Below are 9,383 nucleotides of genomic sequence, written 5' to 3'. Positions count from 1 at the left end.
AAAGCACAGAAACCTACACTTCTGCAAACTCATGCTTGCTCAGATCCTATAATGCGCTCTTTCCAAACACACCCTCTAGCCCCATGTTCCAGTTTACCTTGTAATTGTAAAAGAGGCATGTGTAGGAAGCAACCAAACCTTGTATTACAAGGATCTTCGACGTTCCCTTAAAATCCTCTGGGATTAAATTCTGGGTCCACTGAGGTCAATAGCAAATCTCACACTGTCATTAAAAAGGCCAGGCCAAGACATTAGGTTTCATTGGCCATTTTACTTATCTCTGGTTAGCTGGCACAGGTTTGTTCACAATGATTTGAATATTAAAAGATTTTATTTATATATATTTTTTTTACTAAATAAGCTTCCATATAGTTAATACATCTTTTCATGTCACTGATTATTTCTCCCATGACTAAAAAAAAAACAAACAATATTCTGTTTACTTGAAATGCTTCATATAACCTAGGAAACTCTACAAATCATAGTAATTAATTGTACTATAAATTCCCAAAATAAGTTTAGAAACAAACTTTATTAAAGCAGCAATTGTCTTTGCTATATTTGCATGTAACAAATTTTTGTATGACAGTAAAAAAAAAAAAAAAAAAAAGGCAAAATAAAACTCACTTAACATGGTAAAGCAGATGTTCCAAATTTTATTATGAAGCTTTTCTTTAAAGATGAAATAATATAGCTACTGGACACAAGAGGCCTCCATACTCACTTGGGACTGCTGAGGCTTTTGCACAGAGCAGAGAAAGGCCTTCTGCTCTCCTGCTGGGTGTACGACACAACTTTGAGTGTCACAGGCTCCTAAAGTCATCATAATATTTGTTACCATCTCTTCCCTTCCTACCCTTGAGATCTAATCCTTGAAAGAGATATGAAAAACAGGTTAATTTAGGGAAGTTAATTCCTTGCTCTCAGACTAAATTGAGTTTTTTGCTTGTTTGTTTAAGTTTTTAAAAGTATTTTTACATACTTTTCTTTTACATATACTTCCCACCAATCCATAATACCAACAACAAAAAAAAGCCACCTGAGTCAAAGCACAATACTGTCTTTCGGTTTATCATACTTTTAATAGCTTGAAATACTGAAACCTCTAGTGCTGAAAGCTTCACTATAATTAAAGACCCCTCCCCCCCCCCCCAAAAAAAAAAAAAGACACATGGAAACTTCTCTTGAACCCAGAATCTCCCTCTTTCAGCAAGGATAATTGGCTTCTTCAGCTACCACTACAGCGATGGTCTCTCTCATTGTAGGATGTTTTGTGAGCCATTGGGAGTCTGAGCACTGAAGCATGAATCTAATTTGATTACATTTATTTTTATAGACTTTCGTCTGCATTTTCTAGGGCATATGTGAGAATTTCATAACTATAATAAAGCAGTTATATTTGTTTGCACATTGGGTACTCTCTGTCTAAGGCAACAGAGATATATCAAAAACAATGTTGCACTCCGGCAAAAAAAGAGAAATTGAGGAGTTATGGAGCAGTCTCATTTTATGACTTCACAGAGTAAGGAAAGTTCCTGCTAGCATCATTCTTGGCATACTGGCAAAATCTAATAGTTTCCCCACATGCACAAAGGAGGGTGTTGATCTCTCCATAAAGCACTTCAATGCACACAAAGAAAACTCTAAGGCAGGTGTGTACTGCTATTGAAGTAATGCTGAAGAAACAGAATATGATGGCCATAAGTTCAGGGAAGCTGTATTTCCTGTCATGGGAAGCTGAAGGTGCGTAGAGGGATTAAGTGCAAAAGTTCATCTGTATATTAAAATAGTCTTGATGAGAATGTGAGTTTAATACACCACAGGTAAAAAAGTCTTGCTGACAGCGAGGGCATCGTACATCAGAACTTCTCCACTATGCACAACAGGTAACAGCTTCTGTTCCTCTGCTACACTCTTATAATCTTATTTATGATCAGGTTCAATTGACAGAGATCAGTATTGCTCTCATGCTCAAGGAGAGCATTACAAAACCCTGTGCTTTAGGAGTGATAATGCTAAAATTCAAGTACTCTTATTGCTACAGATCCCTCTTCTCTTTACAACAACAGCAGCATCCTTCCCAGCTGCTCTGCTGTATCTAATCTCAGAACGTGCATCTTTTCTTTTGAGGTGATTGCCTCAAACAAGATTGCTCCATTATGTTCTGCTGAACTCTACCCAGTATTGGTTTTTAGACACTAAAAATATTTACTTTATTTCATCTCTGTCTTGATTTTAGTTCAGGATTAAGGCTTACAACTCATTTGTTCACTTTCCTTTATTTATTTATTTATTTTTCACTTCTCTACATACAAAAAACATGCACACCTGAATTAAAGACATTACATATTTTGTGACTAAACACATTAGAAGTAGTTAGCAACCATGATGACCTCAGGTAAAAAAAAGCTGAGCAGGTATCCAGGTGATCATAGAAAACCTGAGCAAGGAGTCCCACAGAGAAACCTTCCTCTGGCCCAAACAAAAAGAGGAAACAGCAGAGCCAGCACTTGTAGATTCATGATGTGGAAAAGGAAGATAGCCAGCAAGAACCAGCAGAGTTGGAAAGTTGATGAGAACAAAATATATGTTTTCACGTTTGTGAAAAATTTGACAGCAGCAGTGCCTATGAGAAGTTCTGTCTGGTGTACAATCAAGCAAGTACCATATTAAATCAATATCAAATCCACTTCCAAAGAGATCAGTAGCTCATACAATTCCTCCTTTCTCCCTAGATATCCTGGAAGAACAAGCACACTCTTTGTATGAGGACAATAAAAGAATTTCTGTGGGCTCTTGTAACGAATGTACAGCAGCAGCTATTCACCATAGGCTGATGCTTGTGTGACAGAACAGGGTGCTAGAGTCTGGTTAAAAATATGGAATATTTTGATTTCCTCATATCAGACCTGACATAAAACTGTGAAAGAACACTGTGATTACTAGGTCTTGAATTAATGACATACCATAAGACTTTCATCATATGCAAAGTATTTCTTGTACTGGCACAACTATTTTCTTATGTGTAAAGCAACAGAAAAATGCATATAGATATTGCTGTTTTAATGACTAAACATTGGAAACACTTTCTGTCATTTAACTGTAAAATATCAGTTATGTTAACAAATACTTTTATTAATATTATATTTTAGTTATTAGTATTAATGCATGATTGTTTTCTTTGGTACAGCAAGAGAAGAATGAAGCCATCTGTCAGATGCCATTGTTATTTAGAAGTGGAGGGCTCTTGTGTTATTTGCTCCATCCATCCTTGCTCTGCCAATCAAGAGCTAACCATTGTCACCCAGCTCTCCAACACCTTGGTGAACAAACCTTACACAGCAATGTTGGAGCCATGGTGATGAGCCTGCATGAGCACAGGAAAAGAAATGCAATCCTTGCAGAAGGGCTGGCAAAGCCCAGCACAGCTCTTGCCTACTCCAGGTGTGTTTTCTTCAGTTCTTGCTGGGGGATTTAGAAGCTGAATTCTTCTTCAACCTCCCTCTGTTCCTGGCTGGGGTAAAAACAGCAAAGGAAAAAGGAGATATTATGGAGATTGTCATCTTTGTCACAAAGGGGCAGCACTGAACAGAGGCAGAGGGATCTGGGCAGGAGCAGACTCACTCCTGTCTCCTTTGAGGAGTGGTCTGCAAGGAGCAGGAGAAGGAAGATGGAGCAGGTAATCCTGGAAACAGCACATGACAAGCAGGGTGTAAGGATGCTGCTATCCTTGACATGTTTTTTGGTGTCATTTGAGAACAGTCACTGGGTAAATTATGCAAGCAAAGGAACTGTAATCCAAGTGCATTAGTGTTTTTCAACCTTAAGCAAATGAGCAGATTGGCTAAAAATATTTACACATGATGGAGCAGGTCACCTCTAATAAGGTCACCCAAGACCTCTAATACTCAGTAAGTTCTTTATAAAGTTTGGCTCAGTCACATTCCTGAAAATGATGAATTTGTTGTACATCCATGTAGTGGAAAGAGTTTTTTTGAGCAGTGGCTTGTAAAAGTCTAGAAGGCAAATGAGACTGTTTTTCTGTAGCGCTCACACAAGCAAACAAACAAACAAATAAATAAATAAATAATGTGGTCAGACACCAAGTCTTTTGGAAGCATTTTGCAAATCTTGGTGAAGAACCTTTTAAAGCTATGTCTTGTAATAACTACCAAAGCATTGGAGAATAATCAAAATATTTTTCCAGCAAGTCTAAATCATAGCTCAAGTCCATGTGCCCTCATCAATTAACCTTTCAGTTAGTCTGATTCAGGACATTCAGATAATGGAGACCTTCACCAGTGATGTGAAATGAGTCCATCTATGACGGCAGAGTAATTTTTATGACTGCCTGATGAACACATTAGTGCGCAGGCAATGTCCCCTGAGCAGGGATTTCTGGAAATTGCATAGATCAATACCTCCCTGAGGCAGGGACAGTTGCTAGTCCAGTTCCCAGACAGCAAAATTGGGGATTGTTCCTTTCAGCATTTCTGAAAATGCTGAAAGACTCAGGTGGAGAGGAACTTGTCTGTATCTCTATCTATAATCATCCTGAGACTCAGATTCAGTAACTGGATAGTGCTTAAATGGTGATGCAAAGATGTGGAATGTGTGAAAGACACCACACATACTGTCTACCCTGCAATGTTTCTCTGTCCTCTTCTCCTGTAGCCAAAATCCTCCTATCTTGATTTATAAAGAAATGTATATTTACATTTATATTTCTGTCTATATATTACATAAAAATATATATTTTATATATAATATTTTATAAATATATTATATACAATGTATATAATGTATATAATATATATTATATAATGTATATTATATATATATTATAATATATTTATATTTAAATTTGTATATTTTACATACACTGCTGTGCTCAACTGGAAGTGCAAATCATGCTGTAGACCAGCAGTTGCATAGAGCCTTTTGGACACGCTTTAGGACAAGAGTACAGAAAAGTTGCAGTGTGAATTTGGCCATTAGTTCCTTTCTGGCAATAATAGAATATTTATTAATACCGATCCTGTACACCACCATATTACCCCTGGCAGTACAAGTTTCATCTGGACTAAAGAAAGCTGACTTAGTTGAAGCACGCGATGTTTATGCCAGTTTAAGGATTTTTTTTTCCTGACTGCAGGAGCAAATAACACACCTGATCCAGAGGGGGGAAAAAAAATGCTGAGAAAACTTAATTTTTTAACATTTTTGAAAGAACTTTTGCTGTCAAATGTTTGTTAGAAATTGTTATGTATCACATTGCTACAATATTTCTGATCTGGCACAAGGATCCCTAAAATCAGATGCACCCTCTCATCGCATCCATCTGTTAACAAATGCTAACTGGGAGTGGAATGAGGATATTTTTTACTCAAATGCTAAGATTTTGCTTATGTGCATGTTTACCCGTGTATTAAAACCAAGTTCTATTTCAGTCTTTTTTTTTTTTTTTTTTTTTTTTTTTCCAGTTACTTCTGAAAGTAATGGAGATGGAAAAGTTATATAGCATCATCTAGTGGACATGTGTAAATGTACAGGAGCTTGCAATTCCACTATCATTCACTCAAAATATCTGGCATCAGTACTAACTACAAAGGAAAACGTAAGTTAAATTCATTATTTGCAGCTGTCAGCCTGTAAGAAAAAAAATATAGTATTAGGCTAGAAGCTGTGTCATGCTCACATTGTTACCATTCACAGTTGTAGAACAAGGATATCAAACACCTTGTTGCAAGGGCGTATTTTTTGTTTGTTTGGCAAATGAACTTAAGCCAAAGAATTTTGGTGTGGGGTTTTAGTGTAAGGATGGTAAAAGCCCATGATCAGGGCCTATATTCATTCTAATGTACTCACTTGGCTTTGACAACATAAAATAAAATATTATTGAATTATCTGATTAAAGGTACAGAACCGGGAGAGGAATGCAAGTTTTCTGGCTCCAAGGCTGAGATTTTGCAATTAGATTAATTAGAAGAAAAAGCCACATAAATCCAGGAAGGAGTTGCAGACTTTTTATATTCACTGCTCTGCAACTGTCTTCTGCCTCCTTCTCAAATGATAAAGATTTCAAGGTTTCATGATTGTTTGCATTTGACTGTGTGCTATGTTAGTATGTCCATCCATGTTAGTCTGTAGTGAGGTAAATACCAAGGCCAAAACTAGTGCCCTGGTCTGTCATTTAAATCTTGGTACGATGTGAGACATACACCAGGGTGCAGGATAGTTAGTCTATTGAGGTCACGTTGGGCCTGATGACTATGTCAATGACACTCCTTGCCATCTCTGCCTGGTATTGTCATTCCCCAGGAGCCACAGCCTCTGTCGCTGAGGAGATCAGCAGCTCCCTTTACCACCTGGATGCATGAGGAATTTGGCTCATGGCTTCCTGTATGATGCTGCCGGATGGTTTCCCTCAGCCTGGTACTCACTGTGGGTAAGCTCCATGTAGCTCCTCACAAAGGCCACGGTGCAGGCAGGGAGAGGACAAACTCAGCTGGGACCACAAGTCACAGTGGCAGGAGGACAGAGAGCTGTATGCGAGGCTGAAGAAGAGCCAAATCTTTTATTTTAACAAAGATTATGACAACTAAACATGACAATTAAATATGACTCCAGTTGAATAAGTTCATGTGTCACATTTGTTTCAGGAAATGGCTCTAAGGGGACGCCAAGGATATTTTGGAAGCTCGGCACTTTTCCCTGTGAAGTGAGCAAGTCTGCAGAGGTTCTAGTTTGATAGCACTTTCTGGAGACTAAAATTAATTCTTTTCAAATCAATTTAAAACACAACATCTGTTCCTCTTGTGTTGCTTAGAAAATCCAAGGCCCAATTTTGGGGTCTTGGGCAAAATATGGGCCACTGGATTAGAAAGTCATGTCCTACGACAGTTGCCCATGTGTGTTCCACAGTGTTTTTATTCATTTTCATTATTGTTCCAAGCATGGGGACTTCTGTGGCACTTACATTTATGTTTCCCGTGTAATATAAACAGATACTAGCCAGCTACAGTAAATATCATGGCATTAGTTCTCACAGGGCGGTATGTGTATCAGGTACCTAGCATAGACATGAGTATATTACCTATATTTCACAGGAATCTTTAAGCACTAGACACCTGCTTTATGGAATTGATATCAGTGTATATGAAATCATGACATATGTAGAATCTCAGAAGCAGAGTTCTTGGGAGCATCCAGGTATTGGAGTTTGGGAAGTGATCGAAAAAGAAATGAAAGTGAACTTAAGTGAAAAAAAAAGCATGAAAAGAATGGAGAAAATAAATAATTATAATATTTTCCAGAAAAACATCTGGTTCTAAAATTGTGTGTTCTCTCATCTTTCAACTAGGTGATGTGACGTCACTCCATATACTACCATTTTGTCTCATCTCAGGATAATACTAGTACTGTTGTGCAAATATCTTTCCATACCCTATAATTTCTCACTTTTAATATCTGTCCATGTATATGTTTGCTCCTTACACATCTTTTCTAGGTATTATAATAACATGAGAATGTTTCAGAAATTACTGATTTGATGTAGGAAGTATATATTAAATACACATCTTAATTTAAACAGATTTCAAATTTGTTTCTAGTGAGTTATTCACGCTTCTCTGAACAAGTCTAAAATCTATTTTTCTTGAAAATCACCCTTATTTCCTCTGTCATTGCAAATGAAACAGCAGAGCCAAATTACTGTGTTCTATACCAACACAGAATATCAATTAGAAACAACAAGAGCGTTATTCTTTCACATGAGACAAGTAGAATTAGGCAATAAAGTAAGGATGATTTATACATCATGTCTGTTATTTTACTGCATTTCTTTAGAATTGTCTTGTACCAAAATTTATTTTTCCTGCTTACACAGTAAAACCTAATTTATTTCTTTGAGAAATGTTTTTGCTAGCTCTACTTTCCTTTCTTGCAAGAAAGCTTCTCCCCTCCCCCTCCATTTTTTTTTTTCCTAAGGAAAATGGCTGCAGCTGGAAGAAGATGAATCACAATCCTCTGTAAATTTTCTCTGCAGTCTTTGAGTTTCAAGAGGTGAAAATATCTCCTGATTTAAATTTCTGAATTAATTGTTTACTCCTTCCAACTGGCAAAAAGATAAAAACAGGCTTTGGTCCAAGTTTCTAATTGATTCTGTCATTTTGCATACTTCACATCAGATAGTCTGGGTGCTAACATTTAGCTAAAGATTTACTGCTTTGGATGTTTGTGCCTTTCTTTTAATGAATCTTGCCATTATGCTGATTTTTTCTAATTAGTTATTCCCACTTATTCTCATTTTCATCTAATTAAAATGCCATACTAAAAATATAAGTGAGGATTCAGTTAATTTGTCTTATAAATGGATGCATAATTAATGAAAGATTGAAATAAAGCCAATTCAGAATGTAATTCTGTTACTTTTTCTGCAGTTTGCTTTTTCCCTAGTGATATACAAACAAACCGCCAAAAGATTTCCTTGAGTTTATAAGCAGATTTAGCTCTGCATTTGAGTAACTCTCTCTGGACAACGTAGATATATATTATATTGCCTTTAAATTCACCCTGAAGTTAGTAGGAAGCTTAATTCAAAATTTCCTCTTTTCCTGTTTGTTTGTTGTTATATGTGTATGTATATATGTATGTATGTATGTATGTATATTAACATTGGTCCTGAAAGCAGGCCTTGTATGTAGGCTTGATCCCATATCGTTATTTTTACTTTGCTGGAACTACGCTTTCTTTTAAAATTAGCAATTAGAACACTGGAAATGTTTCATTTACACTATTTTTTGCAAACGCTTACCCAGCCAGCTGTTTACCTAGCCAGCCTCATGGAAAAATGACAGTTTCATCAGGAAAAGATGAACTATGTATGGCACATATCCCACCATAGCTATGAATCTGGTACATATATATATTTTAAGAATTGAAGTGTTTGGCTTAGATTGGGAGCATTATTCATTATAAGTTTATTTTCACTTAATTTTAATTTGTGTATTTGTGTGTTACTGTGTGATCAATTCAGTAGATATCTCCTTTAAAAAGAAAAAGTGATTATTTTATTATGCCAGTACTTCGTCAGCAGAGATTATCAGAGCAACTTAAAGCCTGAATTGTCAGGATCTGCAGTACAGGTTAATTCTTCTGTTGAACTAGGATCAGCAGGTAAGATGAAAAGACTTTTGCAGATGGTAGAACAGGAGAAATAGATAACATAAGAATGATGTTTTCCAAAGGAGGATTTATGGAGGAGCCATGATATGAAGGCACAGCACCTACTGTTTGCTCCACCACACATACGATGCAGCTTCCCCTGGGATTCCTGGTACTCTTAGCACAACTTGTATTGCTGCATTAGTGGTGGAGTCCAC

General features: G+C 36.7%; 1 long non-coding RNA gene across 1 annotated transcript; it reads left to right on the top strand.

Annotated features, from left to right (window-relative positions):
- Positions 1 to 3,201: 3,201 nt before the first annotated feature.
- On the top strand, positions 3,202 to 8,399 carry LOC140002011 (uncharacterized). The gene is made up of 3 exons (XR_011807859.1): positions 3,202 to 3,444; positions 5,484 to 5,617; positions 6,322 to 8,399. It is a non-coding gene; the product is annotated as an uncharacterized lncRNA (long non-coding RNA).
- Positions 8,400 to 9,383: the final 984 nt, after the last annotated feature.

This window comes from Anas platyrhynchos, chromosome 3 (genome assembly GCF_047663525.1).
Source record: "Anas platyrhynchos isolate ZD024472 breed Pekin duck chromosome 3, IASCAAS_PekinDuck_T2T, whole genome shotgun sequence".
Lineage (NCBI taxonomy): Eukaryota > Metazoa > Chordata > Aves > Anseriformes > Anatidae > Anas > Anas platyrhynchos.
The sequence above is the reverse complement of the archived record's forward strand: the minus strand, read 5'-3'. Positions and strand labels throughout refer to the sequence as shown.